The sequence below is a fragment of the Leptonotus elevatus genome, chromosome 11 (assembly GCF_054856555.1).
Source record: "Leptonotus elevatus isolate MCC_2025b chromosome 11, RoL_Lele_1.0, whole genome shotgun sequence".
NCBI classification, from domain to species: domain Eukaryota; kingdom Metazoa; phylum Chordata; class Actinopteri; order Syngnathiformes; family Syngnathidae; genus Leptonotus; species Leptonotus elevatus.
Genome location: NC_141249.1, coordinates 3635044 through 3655911, shown reverse-complemented (window position 1 = coordinate 3655911; position 20868 = coordinate 3635044). Strand labels below are relative to the sequence as shown.

Sequence of the window (20868 nt, the reverse complement as noted above, 5' to 3'; positions counted from 1 at the left end):
TCCTCACTACTCTGAATTTTACTGTCAACATGAATTCACCATTCAGCCAGAACCAGGTTAATTTTCTGTTTTAAAGTCATGGTTCCAATACCATAAGGCCTTGTAGCTCAGTGGTTAGAGCACTAGTCTAGTAAACCAGGGGTCGTAAGTTCGATACTCACTGGGGCCTGTTAGGGAATCATTGACTCACCAAATATTCTTTGCATATTTTGTAGTACTGCATTGTCATGTCTATATTTAGGGTCTCTAGGAGTTAATATTCCTCCTCACTACTCTGATAGTTACTGTCAAAGAACCTTAGTTTAGCCAGAACCAGGTTAATTTGCTTTTTGTAAGTCATGTTACTATAAACTTAAGGCCTCGTAGCTCAGTGGTTAGAGCACTGGTCTTGTAAGCCAGGGGTCGTGAGTTCAATTCTCACTGGGGCCTGTTAGGGTATCATTGACTCACCACATAATCTTTGCATATTTTGTAGTATTGCATTGTCATGTCTGTATTTAGGGTCTCTGGGAGCAAATATTCCTCCTCACTGCTCTGAATTTAACAACCAATGGATTTCACCATTCAGCCAGAACCAAGTTAATTTGCTGTTTTAAAGTAATGTTGCCAATACCATAAGGCTTTGTAGCTCAGTGGTTAGACCACTAGTCTAGTAAACCAGGGGTCGTGAGTTCAATTCTCACTGGGGCCTGTTAGGTTATCATTGACTCACCAAATAATTTTTGCATATTTTGTAGTACGTCATTGTCATGTCTGTATTTAGGGTCTCTGGGAGCCAATATTCCTCCTCACTCCTCTGAATTTTACAATCAATGGAATTCACCATTCAGCCAGAACCAAGTTAATTTGCTGTTTTAAAGTAATGTTGCCAATACCATAAGGCCTTGTAGCTCAGTGGTTAGAGCTCTTGTCTAATAACCAAGGGGTTGTGAGTTCAATTCTCACTGCGGCCTGTTAGGGAATCATTGACTCACCAAATAATCTTTGCATATTTTGTAGTACTGCATTGTCATGTCTGTATTTAGGGTCTCTGGGAGCCAATATTCCTCCTCACTCCTTTGAATTTTACTGTCAATGGAATTCACCATTCAGCCAGAACCAAGTTAATTTGCTGTTTTAAAGTAATGTTGCCAACACTATAAGGCCTTGTAGCTCAGTGGTTAGAGCACTGGTCTAGTAAACCAGGGGTCGTGAGTTCAATTCTCACTGGGGCCTGTTAGGGAATCATTGACTCACCAAAAAATCTTTGCATATTTTGTAGTACGTCATTGTCATGTCTGTATTTAGGGTCTCTGGGAGTTAATATTCGCCCTTACTACTCTGATAGTTACTGTCAAAGAACCTTAGTTTAGCCAGAACCAGATTCATTTGCTTTTTGTAAGTCATGTTACTATAAACTTAAGGCCTCGTAGCTCAGTGATTAGAGCACTAGTCTAGTAAACCAGGGGTCGTGAGTTCAATACTCACTGGGGCCTGTTAGGGAATCATTGACTCACCAAATAATCTTTGCATATTTTGTAGTACTGCATTGTCATGTCTGTATTTAGGGTCTCTGGGAGCCAATATTCCTCCTCACTCCTCTGAATTTTACAATCAATCGAATTCACCATTCAGCCAGAACCAAGTTAATTTGCTGTTTTAAAGTAATTTTGGCAACACCGTAAGGCTTTGTAGCTCAGTGGTTAGAGCACTCGTCTAGTATACCAGGGGTCGTGAGTTCAATTCTCACTGGGGCCTGTTAGGGAATCATTGACTCACCAAATAATCTTTGCATATTTTGTAGTACTGCATTGTCATGTCTGTATTTAGGGTCTCTGGGAGCCAATATTCCTCCTCACTCCTCTGAATTTTACAATCAATCGAATTCACCATTCAGCCAGAACCAAGTTAATTTGCTGTTTTAAAGTAATGTTGCCAATACCGTAAGGCTTTGTAGCTCAGTGGTTAGGGCACTGGTCTAGTATACCAGGGGTCGTGAGTTCAATTCTCACTGGGGCCTGTTAGGGAATCATTGACTCACATAAAATATTTGCATATTTTGTAGTACGTCATTGTCATGTCTGTATTTAGGGTCTCTGGGAGTTAATATTCGCCCTTACTACTCTGATAGTTACTGTCAAAGAACCTTAGTTTAGCCAGAACCAGATTCATTTGCTTTTTGTAAGTCATGTTACTATAAACTTAAGGCCTCGTAGCTCAGTGGTTAGAGCACTGGTCTTGTAAACCAGGGGTCGTGAGTTCAATTCTCACTGGGGCCTGTGAGGGAATCATTGACTCACCAAGTGATCTTTGCATATTTTGTAGTACGTCATTGTCATGTCTGTATTTAGGGTCTCTGGGAGCCAATATTCCTCCTCACTACTCTGAATTTTAGTGTCAACATGAATTCACCATTCAGCCAGAACCAGGTTAATTTTCTGTTTTAAAGTCATGGTGCCAATACCATAAGGCCTTGTAGCTCAGTGATTAGAGCACTAGTCTAGTAAACCAGGGGTCGTGAGTTCAATACTCACTGGGGCCTGTTAGGGAATCATTGACTCACCAAATATTCTTTGCATATTTTGTAGTACTGCATTGTCATGTCTGTATTTAGGGTCTCTGGGAGCCAATATTCCTTCTCACTGCTCTGAATTTAACAACCAATGGAATTCACCATTCAGCCAGAACCAAGTTAATTTGCTGTTTTAAAGTAATGTTGCCAATACCATAAGGCTTTGTAGCTCAGTGGTTAGATCACTGGTCTAGTAAACCAGGGGTCGTGAGTTCAATTCTCACTGGGGCCTGTTAGGGTATCATTGACTCACCAAATAATCTTTGCATATTTTGTAGTACGTCATTGTCATGTCTGTATTTAGGGTCTCTGGGAGCCAATATTCCTCCTCACAACTCTGAATATTACTGTCAATGGAATTCACCATTCAGCCAGAACCAAGTTAATTTGCTGTTTTAAAGTAATGTTGCCGAAATCATAAGGCTTTGTAGCTTAGTGGTTAGAGCACTGGTCTAGTAAACCAGGGGTCGTGAGTTCAATTCTCACTGGGGCCTGTTAGGTTATCATTGACTCACCAAATAATCTTTGCATATTTTGTAGTACGTCATTGTCATGTCTGTATTTAGGGTCTCTGGGAGCCAATATTCCTCCTCACTACTCTGAATTTTACTGTCAACATGAATTCACCATTCAGCCAGAACCAGGTTAATTTTCTGTTTTAAAGTCATGGTTCCAATACCATAAGGCCTTGTAGCTCAGTGGTTAGAGCACTAGTCTAGTAAACCAGGGGTAGTGAGTTCAATACTCACTGGGGCCTGTTAGGGAATCATTGACTCACCAAATATTATTTGCATATTTTGTAGTACTGCATTGTCATGTCTATATTTAGGGTCTCTAGGAGTTAATATTCCTCCTCACTACTCTGATAGTTACTGTCAAAGAACCTTAGTTTAGCCAGAACCAGGTTAATTTGCTTTTTGTAAGTCATGTTACTATAAACTTAAGGCCTCGTAGCTCAGTGGTTAGAGCACTGGTCTTGTAAACCAGGGGTCGTGAGTTCAATTCTCACTGGGGCCTGTTAGGGTATCATTGACTCACCACATAATCTTTGCATATTTTGTAGTATTGCATTGTCATGTCTGTATTTAGGGTCTCTGGGAGCAAATATTCCTCCTCACTGCTCTGAATTTAACAACCAATGGATTTCACCATTCAGCCAGAACCAAGTTAATTTGCTGTTTTAAAGTAATGTTGCCAATACCATAAGGCTTTGTAGCTCAGTGGTTAGACCACTAGTCTAGTAATCCAGGGGTCGTGAGTTCAATTCTCACTGGGGCCTGTTAGGTTATCATTGACTCACCAAATAATTTTTGCATATTTTGTAGTACGTCATTGTCATGTCTGTATTTAGGGTCTCTGGGAGCCAATATTCCTCCTCACGACTCTGAATTTTACTGTCAACATGAATTCACCATTCAGCCAGAACCAGGTTAATTTTCTGTTTTAAAGTCATGGTACCAATACCATAAGGCCTTGTAGCTCAGTGGTTAGAGCACTGGTCTAGTAAACCAGGGGTCGTGAGTTCAATTCTCACTGGGGCCTCTTAGGGAATCATTGACTCACCAAATAATCTTTGCATATTTTGTAGTACGTCATTGTCATGTCTGTATTTAGGGTCTCTGGGAGCCAATATTCCTCCTCACTACTCTGAATTTTACAATCAATGGAATTCACCATTCAGCCAGAACCAAGTTAATTTGCTGTTTTAAAGTAATGTTGCCAATACCATAAGGCTTTGTAGCTCAGTGGTTAGAGCACTGGTCTAGTAAGCCAGGGGTGGTGAGTTCAATTCTCACTGGGGCCTGTTAGGGAATCATTGACTCAACAAATAATCTTTGCATATTTTGTAGTACGTCATTGTCATGTCTGTATTTAGGGTCTCTGGGAGCCAATATTCCTCCTCACTCCTCTGAATTTTACAATCAATGGAATTCACCATTCAGCCAGAACCAAGTTAATTTGCTGTTTTAAAGTAATGTTGCCATTACCATAAGGCCTTGTAGCTCAGTGGTTAGAGCACTTGTCTAATAACCAAGGGGTTGTGAGTTCAATTCTCACTGAGGCCTGTTAGGGAATCATTGACTCACCAAATAATCTTTGCATATTTTGTAGTACTGCATTGTCATGTCTGTATTTAGGGTCTCTGGGAGCCAATATTCCTCCTCACTCCTTTGAATTTTACTGTCAATGGAATTCACCATTCAGCCAGAACCAAGTTAATTTGCTGTTTTAAAGTAATGTTGCCAACACTATAAGGCCTTGTAGCTCAGTGGTTAGAGCACTGGTCTAGTAAACCAGGGGTCGTGAGTTCAATTCTCACTGGGGCCTGTTAGGGAATCATTGACTCACCAAATAATCTTTGCACATTTTGTAGTACTGCATTGTCATGTCTGTATTTAGGGTCTCTGGGAGCCAATATTCCTCCTCACTCCTCTGAATTTTACTGTCAACATGAATTCACCATTCAGCCAGAACCAGGTTAATTTTCTGTTTTAAAGTCATGGTGCCAATACCATAAGGCCTTGTAGCTCAGTGATTACAGCACTAGTCTAGTAAACCAGGGGTCGTGAGTTCAATACTCACTGGGGCCTGTTAGGGAATCATTGACTCACCAAATATTCTTTGCATATTTTGTAGTACTGCATTGTCATGTCTGTATTTAGGGTCTCTGGGAGTTAATATTCGCCCTTACTACTCTGATAGTTACTGTCAAAGAACCTTAGTTTAGCCAGAACCAGATTCATTTGCTTTTTGTAAGTCATGTTACTATAAACTTAATGCCTCGTAGCTCAGTGATTAGAGCACTAGTCTAGTAAACCAGGGGTCGTGAGTTCAATACTCACTGGGGCCTGTTAGGGAATCATTGACTCACCAAATATTCTTTGCATATTTTGTAGTACTGCATTGCCATGTCTATATTTAGGGTCTCTAGGAGTTAATATTCCTCCTCACTACTCTGATAGTTACTGTCAAAGAACCTTAGTTTAGCCAGAACCAGATTAATTTGCTTTTTGTAAGTCATGTTACTATAAACTTAAGGCCTCGTAGCTCAGTGGTTAGAGCACTGGTCTAGTAAACCAGGGGTCGTGAGTTCAATTCTCACTGGGGCCTGTTAGGTTATCATTGACTCACCAAATAATCTTTGCATATTTTGTAGTACGTCATTGTCATGTCTGTATTTAGGGTCTCTGGGAGCCAATATTCCTCCTCACGACTCTGAATTTTACTGTCAATGGAATTCACCATTCAGCCAGAACCAGGTTAATTTTCTGTTTTAAAGTCATGGTACCAATACCATAAGGCCTTGTAGCTCAGTGGTTAGAGCACTTGTCTAGTAAACCAGGGGTTGTGTGTTCAATTCTCACTGGGGCCTGTTAGGCAATCAATGACTCACCAAATAATCTTTGCATATTTTGTAGTACTGCATTGTCATGTCTGTATTTAGGGTCGCTGGGAGCCAATATTCCTCCTCACGCCTTTGAATTTTACTGTCAATGGAATTCACCATTCAGCCAGAACCAAGTTAATTTGCTGTTTTAAAGTAATGTTGGCAACACTATAAGGCTTTGTGGCTCAGTGGTTAGAGCACTGGTCTAGTAAATCAGGGGTCATGAGTTCAATTCTCACTGGGGCCTCTTAGGGAATCATTGACTCACCAAATAATCTTTGCATATTTTGTAGTACGTCATTGTCATGTCTGTATTTAGGGTCTCTGGGAGCCAATATTCCTCCTCACTACTCTGAATTTTACAATCAATGGAATTCACCATTCAGCCAGAACCAAGTTAATTTGCTGTTTTAAAGTAATGTTGCCAATACCATAAGGCTTTGTAGCTCAGTGGTTAGAGCACTGGTCTAGTAAGCCAGGGGTGGTGAGTTCAATTCTCACTGGGGCCTGTTAGGGAATCATTGACTCACCAAATAATCTTTGCATATTTTGTAGTACGTCATTGTCATGTCTGTATTTAGGGTCTCTGGGAGCCAATATTCCTCCTCACTACTCTGAATTTTACTGTCAACATGAATTCACCATTCAGCCAGAACCAGGTTAATTTTCTGTTTTAAAGTCATGGTTCCAATACCATAAGGCCTTGTAGCTCAGTGGTTAGAGCACTAGTCTAGTAAACCAGGTGTCGTGAGTTCAATACTCACTGGGGCCTGTTAGGGAATCATTGACTCACCAAATATTCTTTGCATATTTTGTAGTACTGCATTGTCATGTCTATATTTAGGGTCTCTAGGAGTTAATATTCCTCCTCACTACTCTGATAGTTACTGTCAAAGAACCTTAGTTTAGCCAGAACCAGATTAATTTGCTTTTTGTAAGTCATGTTACTATAAACTTAAGGCCTCGTAGCTCAGTGGTTAGAGCACTGGTCTTGTAAGCCAGGGGTCGTGAGTTCAATTCTCACTGGGGCCTGTTAGGGTATCATTGACTCACCACATAATCTTTGCATATTTTGTAGTATTGCATTGTCATGTCTGTATTTAGGGTCTCTGGGAGCAAATATTCCTCCTCACTGCTCTGAATTTAACAACCAATGGATTTCACCATTCAGCCAGAACCAAGTTAATTTGCTGTTTTAAAGTAATGTTGCCAATACCATAAGGCTTTGTAGCTCAGTGGTTAGACCACTATTCTAGTAAACCAGGGGTCGTGAGTTCAATTCTCACTGGGGCCTGTTAGGTTATCATTGACTCATCAAATAATTTTTGCATATTTTGTAGTACGTCATTGTCATGTCTGTATTTAGGGTCTCTGGGAGCCAATATTCCTCCTCACTCCTCTGAATTTTACAATCAATGGAATTCACCATTCAGCCAGAACCAAGTTAATTTGCTGTTTTAAAGTAATGTTGCCAACACTATAAGGCCTTGTAGCTCAGTGGTTAGAGCACTGGTCTAGTAAACCAGGGGTAGTGAGTTCTATTCTCACCTGGGCCTTTCGGTGATTACTTACCTAAACCAATATAGTGCAGATAATTCATTGCTCTGCATTTAGGGTTTCAAGGGGATGCTATTTTTCCCCACGACCCTGATAGTTACTGTGAATTGAATCTGCTATTCAGCAAGAATCCGGTTAATTTGCTTTTTTAAAGTCATGTTACCTCGACCGAAAGGCTTCATAGCTCAGTGGTTAGAGTACTGGTATAGTAAACCAGGGGTTGTGAGTTCAATTCTAACTGGGGCCTGTTAGGGAATCATTGACTCACCAAATAATCTTTGCATATTTTGTAGTACGTCATTGTCATGTCTGTATTTAGGGTCTATGGGAGCCAATATTCGTCCTCACTCCTTTGAATTTTACTGTCAATGGAATTCACCATTCAGCCAGAACCAAGTTAATTTGCTGTTTTTAAGTAATGTCGCCAACACTATAAGCCTTTGTAGCTCAGTGTTTAGAGCACTGGTCTAGTAAACCAGGGGTCGTGAGTTCAATTCTCACATGGGGCTTTCAGTGATTACTTACCAAAACCAATATAGTGCAAATAATTCATTGCTCTGCATTGTCATGCCTGCATTTAGGGTTTCACGGGGGTGATATTTTTCCTTACGACCCTGATGGTTACTGTGAATTAAATCTGCTATTCAGCAAGAATCCGGTTAATTTGCTTTTTTAAAGTCATGTCACCTACACCGAAAGGCTTCATAGCTCAGTGGTTAGAGTACTGGTCTCGTAAACCAGGGGTCGTGAGTTCAATTCTCACTGGGGCCTTTTAGGAAATCATTGACTCACCAAATAAACTTTGCATATTTTGTAGTACTGCATTGTCATGTCTGCATTTAGGGTCTCTGGGAGTTAATATTCGCCCTTACTACTCTGATAGTTACTGTCAAAGAACCTTAGTTTAGCCAGAACCAGATTAATTTGCTTTTTGTAAGTCATGTTACTATAAACTTAAGGCCTCGTAGCTCAGTTGTTAGTGCACTGGTCTTGTAAACCAGGGGCCGTGAGTTCAATTCTCACTGGGGCGTGTGAGGGAATCATTGACTCACCAAATAATCTTTGCATATTTTCTAGTACGTCATTGTCATGTCTGTATTTAGGGTCTCTGGGAGCCAATATTCCTCTTCACGACTCTGAATTTTACTGTCAATGGAATTCACCATTCAGCCAGAACCAGGTTAATTTTCTGTTTTAAAGTCATGGTACCAATACCATAAGGCCTTGTAGCTCAGTGGTTAGAGCACTTGTCTAGTAAACCAGGGGTCGTGAGTTGAATTCTCACTGGGGCCTGTTAGGGAATCATTGACTCACCGAATAATCTTTGCATATTTTGTAGTACGTCATTGTCATGTCTGTATTTCGGGTCTCTGGGAGCCAATATTCCTCCTCACTCCTTTGAATTTTACTGTCAATGGAATTCATCATTCAGCCAGAACCAAGTTAATTTGCTGTTTTAAAGTAATGTTGCCAACACTATAAGGCCTTGTAGCTCAGTGGTTAGAGCACTGGTCTAGTAAACCAGGGGTCGTGAGTTCAATTCTCACCTGGGCCTTTCGGTGATTACTTACCTAAACCAATATAGTGCAGCTAATTCATTGCTCTGCATTGTCATGCCTGCATTTAGGGTTTCACGGGGATGCTATTTTTCCCCACGACCCTGATAGTTACTGTGAATTAAATCTGCTATTCAGCAAGAATCCGGTTAATTTGCTTTTTTAAAGTCATGTTACCTCGACCGAAAGGCTTCATAGCTCAGTGGTTAGAGTACTGGTATAGTAAACCAGGGGTTGTGAGTTCAATTCTAACTGGGGCCTGTTAGGGAATCATTGACTCACCAAATAATCTTTGCATATTTTGTAGTACGTCATATTCATGTCTGTATTTAGGGTCTCTGGGAGCCAATATTCGTCCTCACTCCTTTGAATTTTACTGTCAATGGAATTCACCATTCAGCCAGAACCAAGTTAATTTGCTGTTTTTAAGTAATGTCACCAACACTATAAGCCTTTGTAGCTCAGTGGTTAGAGCACTGGTCTAGTAAACCAGGGGTCGTGAGTTCAATTCTCACCTGGGCCTTTCAGTGATTACTTACCAAAACCAATATAGTGCAAAAAATTCATTGCTCTGCATTGTCATGCCTGCATTTAGGGTTCCACGGGGGTGATATTTTTCCTTACGACCCTGATGGTTACTGTGAATTAAATCTGCTATTCAGCAAGAATCCGGTTAATTTGCTTTTTTAAAGTCATGTCACCTACACCGAAAGGCTTCATAGCTCAGTGGTTAGAGTACTGGTCTCGTAAACCAGGGGTCGTGAGTTCAATTCTCACTGGGGCCTTTTAGGAAATCATTGACTCACCAAATAAACTTTGCATATTTTGTAGTACTGCATTGTCATGTCTGCATTTAGGGTCTCTGGGAGTTAATATTCGCCCTTACTACTCTGATAGTTACTGTCAAAGAACCTTAGTTTAGCCAGAACCAGATTAATTTGCTTTTTGTAAGTCATGTTACTATAAACTTAAGGCCTCGTAGCTCAGTTGTTAGTGCACTGGTCTTGTAAACCAGGGGCCGTGAGTTCAATTCTCACTGGGGCGTGTGAGGGATTCATTGACTCACCAAATAATCTTTGCATATTTTGTAGTACTGCATTGTCATGTCTGTATTTAGGGTCTCTGGGAGCCAATATTCCTCTTCACGACTCTGAATTTTACTGTCAATGGAATTCACCATTCAGCCAGAACCAGGTTAATTTTCTGTTTTAAAGTCATGGTACCAATACCATAAGGCCTCGTAGCTCAGTGGTTAGAGCACTGGTCTTGTAAACCAGGGGTCGTGAGTTCAATTCTCACTGGGGCCTGTGAGGGAATCATTGACTCACCAAGTAATCTTTGCATATTTTGTAGTACGTCATTGTCATGTCTGTATTTAGGGTCTCTGGGAGCCAATATTCCTCCTCACTGCTCTGAATTTTACAATCAATGGAATTCACCATTCAGCCAGAACCAAGTTAATTTTCTGTTTTAAAGTCATGGTGCCAATACCATAAGGCCTTGTAGCTCAGTGATTACAGCACTAGTCTAGTAAACCAGGGGTCGTGAGTTCAATACTCACTGGGGCCTGTGAGGGAATCATTGACTCACCAAATTATCTTTGCATATTTTGTAGTACGTCATTGTCATGTCTGTATTTAGGGTCTCTGGGAGCCAATATTCCTCCTCACTGCTCTGAATTTAACAACCAATGGAATTCACCATTCAGCCAGAACCAAGTTAATTTGCTGTTTTAAAGTAATGTTGCCAATACCATAAGGCTTTGTAGCTCAGTGGTTAGAGCACTGGTCTAGTAAACCAGGGGTCGTGAGTTCAATTCTCACTGGGGCCTGTTAGGGTATCATTGACTCACCAAATAATCTTTGCATATTTTGTAGTACGTCATTGTCATGTCTGTATTTAGGGTCTCTGGGAGCCAATATTCCTCCTCACTGCTCTGAATTTTACAATCAATGGAATTCACCATTCAGCCAGAACCAAGTTAATTTGCTGTTTTAAAGTAATGTTGCCGATACCATAAGGCTTTGTAGCTCAGTGGTTAGAGCACTGGTCTAGTAAACCAGGGGTCGTGAGTTCAATTCTAACTGGGGCCTGTTAGGGAATCATTGACTCACCAAAAAAATCTTTGCATATTTTGTAGTACGTCATTGTCATGGCTGTATTTAGGGTCTCTGGGAGCCAATATTCCTCCTCACTCCTCTGAATTTTACAATCAATGGAATTCACCATTCAGCCAGAACCAAGTTAATTTGCTGTTTTAAAGTAATGTTGCCAATACCGTAAGGCTTTGTAGCTCAGTGGTTAGAGCACTGGTCTAGTATACCAGGGGTTGTGAGTTCAATTCTCACTGGGGCCTGTTAGGGAATCATTGACTCCACAAAAAATCTTTGCATATTTTGTAGTACGTCATTGTCATGTCTGTATTTAGGGTCTCTGGGAGTTAATATTCGCCCTTACTACTCTGATAGTTACTGTCAAAGAACCTTAGTTTAGCCAGAACCAGATTAATTTGCTTTTTGTAAGTCATGTTACTATAAACTTAAGGCCTCGTAGCTCAGTGATTAGAGCACTAGTCTAGTAAACCAGGGGTCGTGAGTTCAATACTCACTGGGGCCTGTTAGGGAATCATTGACTCACCAAATATTCTTTGCATATTTTGTAGTACTGCATTGCCATGTCTATATTTAGGGTCTCTAGGAGTTAATATTCCTCCTCACTACTCTGATAGTTACTGTCAAAGAACCTTAGTTTAGCCAGAACCAGATTAATTTGCTTTTTGTAAGTCATGTTACTATAAACTTAAGGCCTCGTAGCTCAGTGGTTAGAGCACTGGTCTTGTAAACCAGGGGTCGTGAGTCCAATTCTCACTGGGGCCTGTTAGGGTCTCATTGACTCACCACATAATCTTTGCATATTTTGTAGTATTGCATTGTCATGTCTGTATTTAGGGTCTCTGGGAGCAAATATTCCTCCTCACTGCTCTGAATTTAACAACCAATGGATTTCACCATTCAGCCAGAACCAAGTTAATTTGCTGTTTTAAAGTAATGTTGCCAATACCATAAGGCTTTGTAGCTCAGTGGTTAGAGCACTGGTCTAGTAAACCAGGGGTCGTGAGTTCAATTCTAACTGGGGCCTGTTAGGGAATCATTGACTCACCAAAAAAATCTTTGCATATTTTGTAGTACGTCATTGTCATGGCTGTATTTAGGGTCTCTGGGAGCCAATATTCCTCCTCACTCCTCTGAATTTTACAATCAATGGAATTCACCATTCAGCCAGAACCAAGTTAATTTGCTGTTTTAAAGTAATGTTGCCAATACCGTAAGGCTTTGTAGCTCAGTGGTTAGAGCACTGGTCTAGTAAACCAGGGGTCGTGAGTTCAATTCTAACTGGGGCCTGTTAGGGAATCATTGACTCACCAAATAATCTTTGCATATTTTGTAGTACGTCATTGTCATGTCTGTATTTCGGGTCTCTGGGAGCCAATATTCCTCCTCACGACAGAATTTTACTGTCAATGGAATTCACCATTCAGCCAGAACCAGGTTAATTTTCTGTTTTAAAGTCATGGTACCAATACCATAAGGCCTTGTAGCTCAGTGGTTAGAGCACTTGTCTAGTAAACCAGGGGTCGTGAGTTGAATTCTCACTGGGGCCTGTTAGGGAATCATTGACTCACTGAATAATCTTTGCATATTTTGTAGTACTGCATTGTCATGTCTGTATTTAGGGTCTCTGGGAGCCAATATTCCTCCTCACTTCTTTGAATTTTACTGTCAATGGAATTCATCATTCAGCCAGAACCAAGTTAATTTGCTGTTTTAAAGTAATGTTGCCAACACTATAAGGCCTTGTAGCTCAGTGGTTAGAGCACTGGTCTAGTAAACCAGGGGTCGTGAGTTCAATTCTCACCTGGGCCTTTCGGTGATTACTTACCTAAACCAATATAGTGCAGATTATTCATTGCTCTGCATTGTCATGCCTGCATTTAGGGTTTCACGGGGATGCTATTTTTCCCCACGACCCTGATAGTTACTGTGAATTAAATCTGCTATTCAGCAAGAATCCGGTTAATTTGCTTTTTTAAAGTCATGTTACCTCGACCGAAAGGCTTCATAGCTCAGTGGTTAGAGTACTGGTATAGTAAACCAGGGGTCGTGAGTTCAATTTTAACTGGGGCCTGTTAGGGAATCATTGACTCACCAAATAATCTTTGCATATTTTGTAGTACGTCATTGTCATGTCTGTATTTAGGGTCTCTGGGAGCCAATATTCCTCCTCACTCCTTTGAATTTTACTGTCAATGGAATTCACCATTCAGCCAAAACCAAGTTAATTTGCTGTTTTTAAGTAATGTCGCCAACACTATAAGGCCTTGTAGCTCAGTGGTTAGAGCACTGGTCTAGTAAACCAGGGGTCGTGAGTTCAATTCTCACCTGGGCCTTTCAGTGATTACTTACCAAAACCAATATAGTGCAAATAATTCATTGCTCTGCGTTGTCATGCCTGCATTTAGGGTTTCACGGGGGTGATATTTTTCCTCACGACCCTGATGGTTACTGTGAATTAAATCTGCTATTCAGCAAGAATCCGGTTAATTTGCTTTTTTAAAGTCATGTTACCTCGACCGAAAGGCTTCATAGCTCAGTGGTTAGAGTACTGGTCTCGTAAACCAGGGGTCGTGAGTTCAATTCTCACTGGGGCCTTTTAGGAAATCATTGACTCACCAAATAAACTTTGCATATTTTGTAGTACTGCATTGTCATGTCTGCATTTAGGGTCTCTGGGAGTTAATATTCGCCCTTACTACTCTGATAGTTACTGTCAAAGAACCTTAGTTTAGCCAGAACCAGATTCATTTGCTTTTTGTAAGTCATGTTACTATAAACTTAAGGCCTCGTAGCTCAGTTGTTAGTGCACTGGTCTTGTAAACCAGGGACCGTGAGTTCAATTCTCACTGGGGCCTGTGAGGGAATCATTGACTCACCAAATAATCTTTGCATATTTTGTAGTACGTCATTGTCATGTCTGTATTTAGGGTCTCTGGGAGCCAATATTCCTCCTCACTACTCTGAATTTTACAATCAATGGAATTCACCATTCAGCCAGAACCAAGTTAATTTGCTGTTTTAAAGTAATGTTGCCGATACCATAAGGCTTTGTAGCTCAGTGGTTAGACCACTGGTCTAGTAAACCAGGGGTCGTGAATTCAATTCTCACCTGGGCCTTTCAGTGATTACTTACCTAAACCAATATAGTGCAGATAATTCATTGCTCTGCATTGTCATGCCTCCATTTAGGGTTTCACGGGGTTGATATTTTTCCCCACGACCCTGATAGTTACTGTGAATTAAATCTGCTATTCAGCAAGAATCCGGTTAATTTGCTTTTTTAAAGTCATTTTACCTACACCGAAAGGCTTCATAGCTCAGTGGTTAGAGTACTGGTCTCGTAAACCAGGGGTCGTGAGTTCAATTCTCACTGGGGCATTTTAGGAAATCATTGACTCACCAAATAAACTTTGCATATTTTGTAGTACTGCATTGTCATGTCTGCATTTAGGGTCTCTGGGAGTTAATATTCACCCTTACTACTCTGATAGTTACTGTCAAAGAACCTTAGTTTAGCCAGAACCAGATTCATTTGCTTTTTGTAAGTCATGTTACTATAAACTTAAGGCCTCGTAGCTCAGTGGTTAGAGCACTGATCTAGGAAACCAGGGGTCGTGAGTTCAATTCTCACCTGGGCCTTTCAGTGATCACTTACCTAAACCAATATAGTGCAGATAATTCATTGCTCTGCATTGTCATGCCTCCATTTAGGGTTTCACGGGGGTGATATTTTTCCCCACGACCCTGATAGTTACTGTGAATTAAATCTGCTATTCATCAAGAATCCGGTTAATTTGCTTTTTTAAAGTCATGTTACCTCGACCGAAAGGCTTCATAGCTCAGTGGTTAGAGTACTGGTCTTGTAAACCAGGGGCCGTGAGTTCAATTCTCACTGGGGCCTGTGAGGGAATCATTGACTCACCAAATAATCTTTGCATATTTTGTAGTACGTCATTGTCATGTCTGTATTTAGGCTCTCTGGGAGCCAATATTCCTCCTCACTACTCTGAATTTTACTGTCAATGGAATTCACCATTCAGCCAGAACCAGTTTAATTTTCTGTTTTAAAGTCATGGTGCCAATACCATAAGGCCATGGAGCTCAGTGGTTAGAGCACTAGTCTAGTGAACCAGGGGTTGTGAGTTCAATTCTCACTGGGGCATTTCAGGGAATTTTTGACTCACCAAATAATCTTTGCATATTTTGTAGTACTGCATTGTCATGTCTGTATTTAGGGTCTCTGGGATTCAATATTCCTCCTCACTACTCTGAATTTTACAATCAATGGAATTCACCATTCAGCCAGAACCAAGTTAATTTGCTGTTTTAAAGTCATGGTGCCAATACCATAAGGCCTTGTAGCTCAGTGGTTAGAGCACTAGTCTTGTAAACCAGGGGTCGTGAGTTCAATACTCACTGGGGCCTGTTAGGGAATCATTGACTCACCAAATATTATTTACATATTTTGCAGTACTGCATTGTCATGTCAGTATTTAGGGTCTCTGGGAGTTAATATTCCTCCTCACTACTCTGATAGTTACTGTCAAAGAACCTTAGTTTAGCCAGAACCAGATTCATTTGCTTTTTGTAAGTCATGTTGCTATAAACTTAAGGCCTCGTAGCTCGGTGGTTAGAGCACTGGTCTTGTAAACCAGGGGTCGTGAGTTCAATTCTCACTGGGGCCTGTTAGGGAATCATTGACTCACCAAATAATCTTTGCATATTTTGTAGTACTGCATTGTCATGTCTGTATTTAGGGTCTCTGGCAGCCAATATTCCTCCTCACTGCTCTGAATTTTACAATCAATGGAATTCACCATTCAGCCAGAACCAAGTTCATTTTCTTTTTTAAAGTCATGGTACCAATACCATAAGGCCTTGTAACTCAGTGGTTAGAGCACTTGTCTAGTAAACCAGGGGTTGTGTGTTCAATTCTCACTGGGGCCTGTTAGGGAATCATTGACTCACCAAATAATCTTTGCATATTTTGTAGTACTGCATTGTCATGTCTGTATTTAGGGTCTCTGGGAGTTAATATTCGCCCTAACTACTCTGATAGTTACTGTCAAAGAACCTTAGTTTAGCCAGAACGTGATTCATTTGCTTTTTGTAAGTCATGTTACTATAAACTTAAGGCCTCGTAGCTCAGTGGTTAGGGCACTGATCTAGGAAACTAGGGGTCGTGAGTTCAATTCTCATCTGGGCCTTTCAGTGATCACTTACCTAAACCAATATAGTGCAGATAATTCATTGCTCTGCATTGTCATGCCTCCATTTAGGGTTTCACGGGGGTGATATTTTTCCCCACGACCCTGATAATTACTGTGAATTAAATCTGCTATTCAGCAAGAATCCGGTTAATTTGCTTTTTTAAAGTCATGTTACCTCGACCGAAAGGCTTCATAGCTCAGTGGTTAGAGTACTGGTCTTGTAAACCAGGGGACGTGAGTTCAATTCTCACTGGGGCCTGTGAGGGAATCATAGACTCACCAAATAATCTTTGCATATTTTGTAGTACGTCATTGTCATGTCTGTATTTAGGGTCTCTGGGAGCCAATATTCCTTCTCACTACTCTGAATTTTACTGTCAATGTAATTCACCATTCAGCCAGAACCAGTTTAATTTTCTATTTTAAAGTCATGGTGCCAATACCATAAGGCCATGGAGCTCAGTGATTAGAGCACTAGTCTAGTAAACCAGGGGTCGTGAGTTCAATTCTCACTGGGGCATTTCAGGGAATTTTTGACTCACCAAATAATCTTTGCATATTTTGTAGTACTGCATTGTCATGTCTGTATTTAGGGTCTCTGGGATTCAATATTCCTCCTCACTACTCTGAATTTTACAATCAATGGAATTCACCATTCTGCCAGAACCAAGTTAATTTGCTGTTTTAAAGTCATGGTGCCAATACCATAAGGCCTTGTAGCTCAGTGGTTAGAGCACTAGTCCCGTAAACCAGTGGTCGTGAGTTCAATTCTCACTGGGGCCTTTTAGGGAATTTTTGACTCACCAAATAATCTTTGCATATTTTGTAGTACGTCATTCTCATGTCTGTATTTAGGGTCTCTGGGAGCCAATATTCCTCCTCACTCCTCTGAATTTTACAATCAATGGAATTCACCATTCAGCCAGAACCAAGTTAATTTTTCTGTTTTAAAGTAATGTTGCCGATAACATAAGGCTTTGTAGCTCAGTGGTTAGAGCACTGGTCTAGTAAACCAGGGGTCGTGAGTTAAATTCTCACTGGGGCCTGTTAGGGTATCATTGACTCACCAAATAATCTTTGCATATTTTGTAGTACTGCATTGTCATGTCTGTATTTAGGGTCTCTGGGAGCCAATATTCCTCCTCACTGTTCTTTTTTTAAGTCATGTTACTATAAACTTAAGGCCTCGTAGCTCAGTTGTTAGCGCACTGGTCTTGTAAACCAGGGGTCGTGAGTTCAAATCTCACTGGGGCCTTTTAGGGAATTTTTCACTCACCAAATAATCTTTGCATATTTTGTAGTACGTCATTGTCATGTCTGTATTTAGGGTCTCTGGGAGCCAATATTCCTCCTCACTCCTCTGAATTTTACAATCAATGGAAGTCACCATTCAGCCAGAACCAAGTTAATTTGCTGTTTTAAAGTAATGTTGCCAATACCATAAGGCTTTGTAGCTCAGTGGTTAGACCACTGGTCTAGTAAACCAGGGGTCGTGAATTCAATTCTCACCTGGGCCTTTCAGTGATTACTTACCTAAACCAATATAGTGCAGATAATTTATTGCTCTGCATTGTCATGCCTCCATTTAGGGTTTCACGGGGTTGATATTTTTCCCCACGACCCTGATAGTTACTGTGAATTAAATCTGCTATTCAGCAAGAATCCGGTTAATTTGCTTTTTTAAAGTCATTTTACCTACACCGAAAGGCTTCATAGCTCAGTGGTTAGAGTACTGGTCTCGTAAACCAGGGCTCGTGAGTTCAATTCTCACTGGGGCCTTTTAGGAAATCATTGACTCACCAAATAAACTTTGCATATTTTGTAGTACTGCATTGTCATGTCTGCATTTAGGGTCTCTGGGAGTTAATATTCGCCCTTACTACTCTGATAGTTACTGTCAAAGAACCTTAGTTTAGCCAGAACCACATTCATTTGCTTTTTGTAAGTCATGTTACTATAAACTTAAGGCCTTGTAGCTCAGTTGTTAGTGCACTGGTCTTGTAAAGCAGGGGCCGTTAGTTCAATTCTCACTGGGGCGTGTGAGGGAATCATTGACTCACCAAATAATCTTTGCATATTTTGTAGTACTGCATTGTCATGTCTGTATTTAGGGTCTCTGGGAGCCAATATTCCTCCTCACTCCTTTGAATTTTACTGTCAATGGAAGTCACCATTCAGCCAGAACCAAGTTAATTTGCTGTTTTAAAGTAATGTTGCGAACACTATAAGGCCTTGTAGCTCAGTGGTTAGAGCACTGGTCTAGTAAACCAGGGGTCGTGAGTTCAATTCTCACCTGGGCCTTTCAGTGATTACTTACCGAAACCAATATAGTGCAGATAATTCATTGCTCTGCATTGTCATGCCTGCATTTAGGGTTTCACGGGGGTGATATTTTTCCTCACGACCCTGTGTGAATTAAATCTGCTATTCAGCAAGAATCCGGTTAATTTGCTTTTTTAAAGTCATGTTACCTACACCGAAAGGCTTCATATCTCAGTGGTTAGAGTACTGGTCTTGTAAACCAGGGGTCGTGAGTCCAATTCTCACTGGGGCCTGTGAGGGAATCATAGACTCACCAAATAATCTTTGCATATTTTGTAGTACGTCATTGTCATGTCTGTATTTAGGGTCTCTGGGAGCCAATATTCCTCCTCACTACTCTAAATTTTACTGTCAATGGAATTCACCATTCAGCCAGAACCAGGTTAATTTTCTGTTTTAAAGTTATGGTACCAATACCATAAGGCCTTGTAACTCAGTGGTTAGAGCACTTGTCTAGTAAACCAGGGGTTGTGTGTTCAATTCTCACTGGGGCCTGTTAGGGAATCATTGACTCACCAAATAATCTTTGCATATTTTGTAGTACTGCATTGTCATGTCTGTATTTAGGGTCGCTGGGAGCCGATATTCCTCCTCACTCCTTTGAATTTTACTGTCAATGGAATTCACCATTCAGCCAGAACCAAGTTAATTTGCTGTTTTAAAGTAATGTTGCCAACACTATAAGGCCTTGTAGCTCAGTGGTTAGAGCACTGGTCTAGTAAACCAAGGGTCGTGAGTTCAATTCTCACCTGGGCCTTTCAGTGATTACTTACCTAAACCAATATAGTACAGATAATTCATTGCTCTGCATTGTCATGCCTCCATTTAGGGTTTCACGGGGGTGATATTTTTCCCCACGACCCTGATAGTTAATGTGAATTAAATCTGCTATTCAGCAAGAATCCGGTTAATTTGCTTTTTTAAAGTCATGTTACCTTGACCGAAAGGCTTCATAGCTCAGTGGTTAGAGTACTGGTCTTGTAAACCAGGGGTCGTGAGTTCAATTCTCACTGGGGCCTGTGAGGGAATCATAGACTCACCAAATAATCTTTGCATATTTTGTAGTACGTCATTGTCATGTCTGTATTTAGGGTCTCTGGGAGCCAATATTCCTCCTCACTACTCTGAATTTTACTGTCAATGGAATTCACCATTCAGCCAGAACCAGTTTAATTTTCTGTTTTAAAGTCATGGTGCCAATACCATAAGGCCATGGATCTCAGTGATTAGAGCACTAGTCTAGTAAACCAGGGGTTGTGAGTTCAATTCTCACTGGGGCATTTCAGGGAATTTTTGACTCACCAAAAAATCTTTGCATATTTTGTAGTACTGCATTGTCATGTCTGTATTTAGGGTCTCTGGGATTCAATATTCCTCCTCACTACTCTAAATTTTACAATCAATGGAATTCACCATTCAGCCAGAACCAAGTTAATTTGTTGTTTTAAAGTCATGGTGCCGATACCATAAGACCTTGTAGCTCAGTGGTTAGAGCACTAGTCTCGTAAACCAGGGGTCGTGAGTTCAATACTCATTGGGGCCTGTTAGGGAATCATTGACTCACCAAATATTCTTTGCATATTTTGTAGTACTGCATTGTCATGTCTGTATTTAGGGTCTCTGGGAGTTAATATTCCTCCTCACTACTCTGATAGTTACTGTTAAAGAACCTTAGTTTAGCCAGAACCAGATTCATTTGCTTTTTGTAAGTCATGTTGCTATAAACTTAAGGCCTCGTAGCTCAGTGGTTAGAGCACTGGTCTTGTAAACCAGGGGTCGTGAGTTCAATTCTCACTGGGGCCTTTTAGGGAAATTTTTGACTCACCAAATAATCTTTGCATATTTTGTAGTACGTCATTGTCATGTCTGTATTTAGGGTCTCTGGGAGCCAATATTCCTCCTCACTCCTCTGAATTTTACAATAAATGGAATTCACCATTCAGCCAGAACCAAGTTAATTTGCTGTTTTAAAGTAATGTTGCCGATAACATAAGGCTTTGTAGCTCAGTGGTTAGAGCACTGGTCTAGTAAACCAGGGGTCGTGAGTTAAATTCTCACTGGGGCCTGTTAGGGTATCATTGACTCACCAAATAATCTTTGCATATTTTGTAGTACTGCATTGTCATGTCTGTATTTAGGGTCTCTGGGAGCCAATATTCCTCCTCACTGC

At 40.7% G+C, this 20868-nt stretch overlaps 1 protein-coding gene and 35 non-coding genes across 36 annotated transcripts in view; 35 read left to right on the top strand and 1 right to left on the bottom strand.

The window, feature by feature from the left end:
• Positions 1-20868, bottom strand: part of LOC147165207 (ephrin type-B receptor 1-like) — a 298813-nt gene that overhangs the window by 154079 nt on the left and 123866 nt on the right. The gene's annotated exons all lie outside the window — the stretch shown is intronic.
• On the top strand, positions 357-429 carry trnat-ugu (transfer RNA threonine (anticodon UGU)). Its single transcript has one exon. It is a non-coding gene; the product is annotated as a tRNA-Thr (tRNA).
• On the top strand, positions 881-953 carry trnai-aau (transfer RNA isoleucine (anticodon AAU)). The gene has a single exon. It is a non-coding gene; the product is annotated as a tRNA-Ile (tRNA).
• On the top strand, positions 1143-1215 carry trnat-agu (transfer RNA threonine (anticodon AGU)). The gene has a single exon. It is a non-coding gene; the product is annotated as a tRNA-Thr (tRNA).
• trnat-ugu (transfer RNA threonine (anticodon UGU)) lies at positions 2186-2258 on the top strand. Its single transcript has one exon. It is a non-coding gene; the product is annotated as a tRNA-Thr (tRNA).
• trnat-agu (transfer RNA threonine (anticodon AGU)) lies at positions 2973-3045 on the top strand. Its single transcript has one exon. It is a non-coding gene; the product is annotated as a tRNA-Thr (tRNA).
• On the top strand, positions 3496-3568 carry trnat-ugu (transfer RNA threonine (anticodon UGU)). Its single transcript has one exon. It is a non-coding gene; the product is annotated as a tRNA-Thr (tRNA).
• trnat-agu (transfer RNA threonine (anticodon AGU)) lies at positions 4021-4093 on the top strand. The gene has a single exon. It is a non-coding gene; the product is annotated as a tRNA-Thr (tRNA).
• On the top strand, positions 4545-4617 carry trnai-aau (transfer RNA isoleucine (anticodon AAU)). The gene has a single exon. It is a non-coding gene; the product is annotated as a tRNA-Ile (tRNA).
• On the top strand, positions 4807-4879 carry trnat-agu (transfer RNA threonine (anticodon AGU)). The gene has a single exon. It is a non-coding gene; the product is annotated as a tRNA-Thr (tRNA).
• Positions 5590-5662, top strand: trnat-agu (transfer RNA threonine (anticodon AGU)). The gene has a single exon. It is a non-coding gene; the product is annotated as a tRNA-Thr (tRNA).
• Positions 6899-6971, top strand: trnat-ugu (transfer RNA threonine (anticodon UGU)). Its single transcript has one exon. It is a non-coding gene; the product is annotated as a tRNA-Thr (tRNA).
• Positions 8195-8267, top strand: trnat-cgu (transfer RNA threonine (anticodon CGU)). The gene has a single exon. It is a non-coding gene; the product is annotated as a tRNA-Thr (tRNA).
• Positions 8979-9051, top strand: trnat-agu (transfer RNA threonine (anticodon AGU)). Its single transcript has one exon. It is a non-coding gene; the product is annotated as a tRNA-Thr (tRNA).
• Positions 9765-9837, top strand: trnat-cgu (transfer RNA threonine (anticodon CGU)). The gene has a single exon. It is a non-coding gene; the product is annotated as a tRNA-Thr (tRNA).
• On the top strand, positions 10287-10359 carry trnat-ugu (transfer RNA threonine (anticodon UGU)). Its single transcript has one exon. It is a non-coding gene; the product is annotated as a tRNA-Thr (tRNA).
• On the top strand, positions 10811-10883 carry trnat-agu (transfer RNA threonine (anticodon AGU)). The gene has a single exon. It is a non-coding gene; the product is annotated as a tRNA-Thr (tRNA).
• On the top strand, positions 11336-11408 carry trnat-agu (transfer RNA threonine (anticodon AGU)). The gene has a single exon. It is a non-coding gene; the product is annotated as a tRNA-Thr (tRNA).
• Positions 11856-11928, top strand: trnat-ugu (transfer RNA threonine (anticodon UGU)). The gene has a single exon. It is a non-coding gene; the product is annotated as a tRNA-Thr (tRNA).
• trnat-agu (transfer RNA threonine (anticodon AGU)) lies at positions 12903-12975 on the top strand. The gene has a single exon. It is a non-coding gene; the product is annotated as a tRNA-Thr (tRNA).
• On the top strand, positions 13427-13499 carry trnat-agu (transfer RNA threonine (anticodon AGU)). The gene has a single exon. It is a non-coding gene; the product is annotated as a tRNA-Thr (tRNA).
• Positions 13689-13761, top strand: trnat-cgu (transfer RNA threonine (anticodon CGU)). The gene has a single exon. It is a non-coding gene; the product is annotated as a tRNA-Thr (tRNA).
• Positions 14473-14545, top strand: trnat-cgu (transfer RNA threonine (anticodon CGU)). The gene has a single exon. It is a non-coding gene; the product is annotated as a tRNA-Thr (tRNA).
• trnap-agg (transfer RNA proline (anticodon AGG)) lies at positions 14733-14805 on the top strand. The gene has a single exon. It is a non-coding gene; the product is annotated as a tRNA-Pro (tRNA).
• trnat-ugu (transfer RNA threonine (anticodon UGU)) lies at positions 14995-15067 on the top strand. The gene has a single exon. It is a non-coding gene; the product is annotated as a tRNA-Thr (tRNA).
• trnat-ugu (transfer RNA threonine (anticodon UGU)) lies at positions 15519-15591 on the top strand. The gene has a single exon. It is a non-coding gene; the product is annotated as a tRNA-Thr (tRNA).
• On the top strand, positions 15779-15851 carry trnat-ugu (transfer RNA threonine (anticodon UGU)). The gene has a single exon. It is a non-coding gene; the product is annotated as a tRNA-Thr (tRNA).
• trnat-ugu (transfer RNA threonine (anticodon UGU)) lies at positions 16563-16635 on the top strand. The gene has a single exon. It is a non-coding gene; the product is annotated as a tRNA-Thr (tRNA).
• Positions 17087-17159, top strand: trnat-cgu (transfer RNA threonine (anticodon CGU)). The gene has a single exon. It is a non-coding gene; the product is annotated as a tRNA-Thr (tRNA).
• On the top strand, positions 17559-17631 carry trnat-ugu (transfer RNA threonine (anticodon UGU)). Its single transcript has one exon. It is a non-coding gene; the product is annotated as a tRNA-Thr (tRNA).
• On the top strand, positions 18083-18155 carry trnat-cgu (transfer RNA threonine (anticodon CGU)). The gene has a single exon. It is a non-coding gene; the product is annotated as a tRNA-Thr (tRNA).
• On the top strand, positions 18605-18677 carry trnat-agu (transfer RNA threonine (anticodon AGU)). The gene has a single exon. It is a non-coding gene; the product is annotated as a tRNA-Thr (tRNA).
• On the top strand, positions 18859-18931 carry trnat-ugu (transfer RNA threonine (anticodon UGU)). The gene has a single exon. It is a non-coding gene; the product is annotated as a tRNA-Thr (tRNA).
• Positions 19383-19455, top strand: trnat-agu (transfer RNA threonine (anticodon AGU)). The gene has a single exon. It is a non-coding gene; the product is annotated as a tRNA-Thr (tRNA).
• Positions 19645-19717, top strand: trnat-ugu (transfer RNA threonine (anticodon UGU)). Its single transcript has one exon. It is a non-coding gene; the product is annotated as a tRNA-Thr (tRNA).
• On the top strand, positions 20429-20501 carry trnat-ugu (transfer RNA threonine (anticodon UGU)). Its single transcript has one exon. It is a non-coding gene; the product is annotated as a tRNA-Thr (tRNA).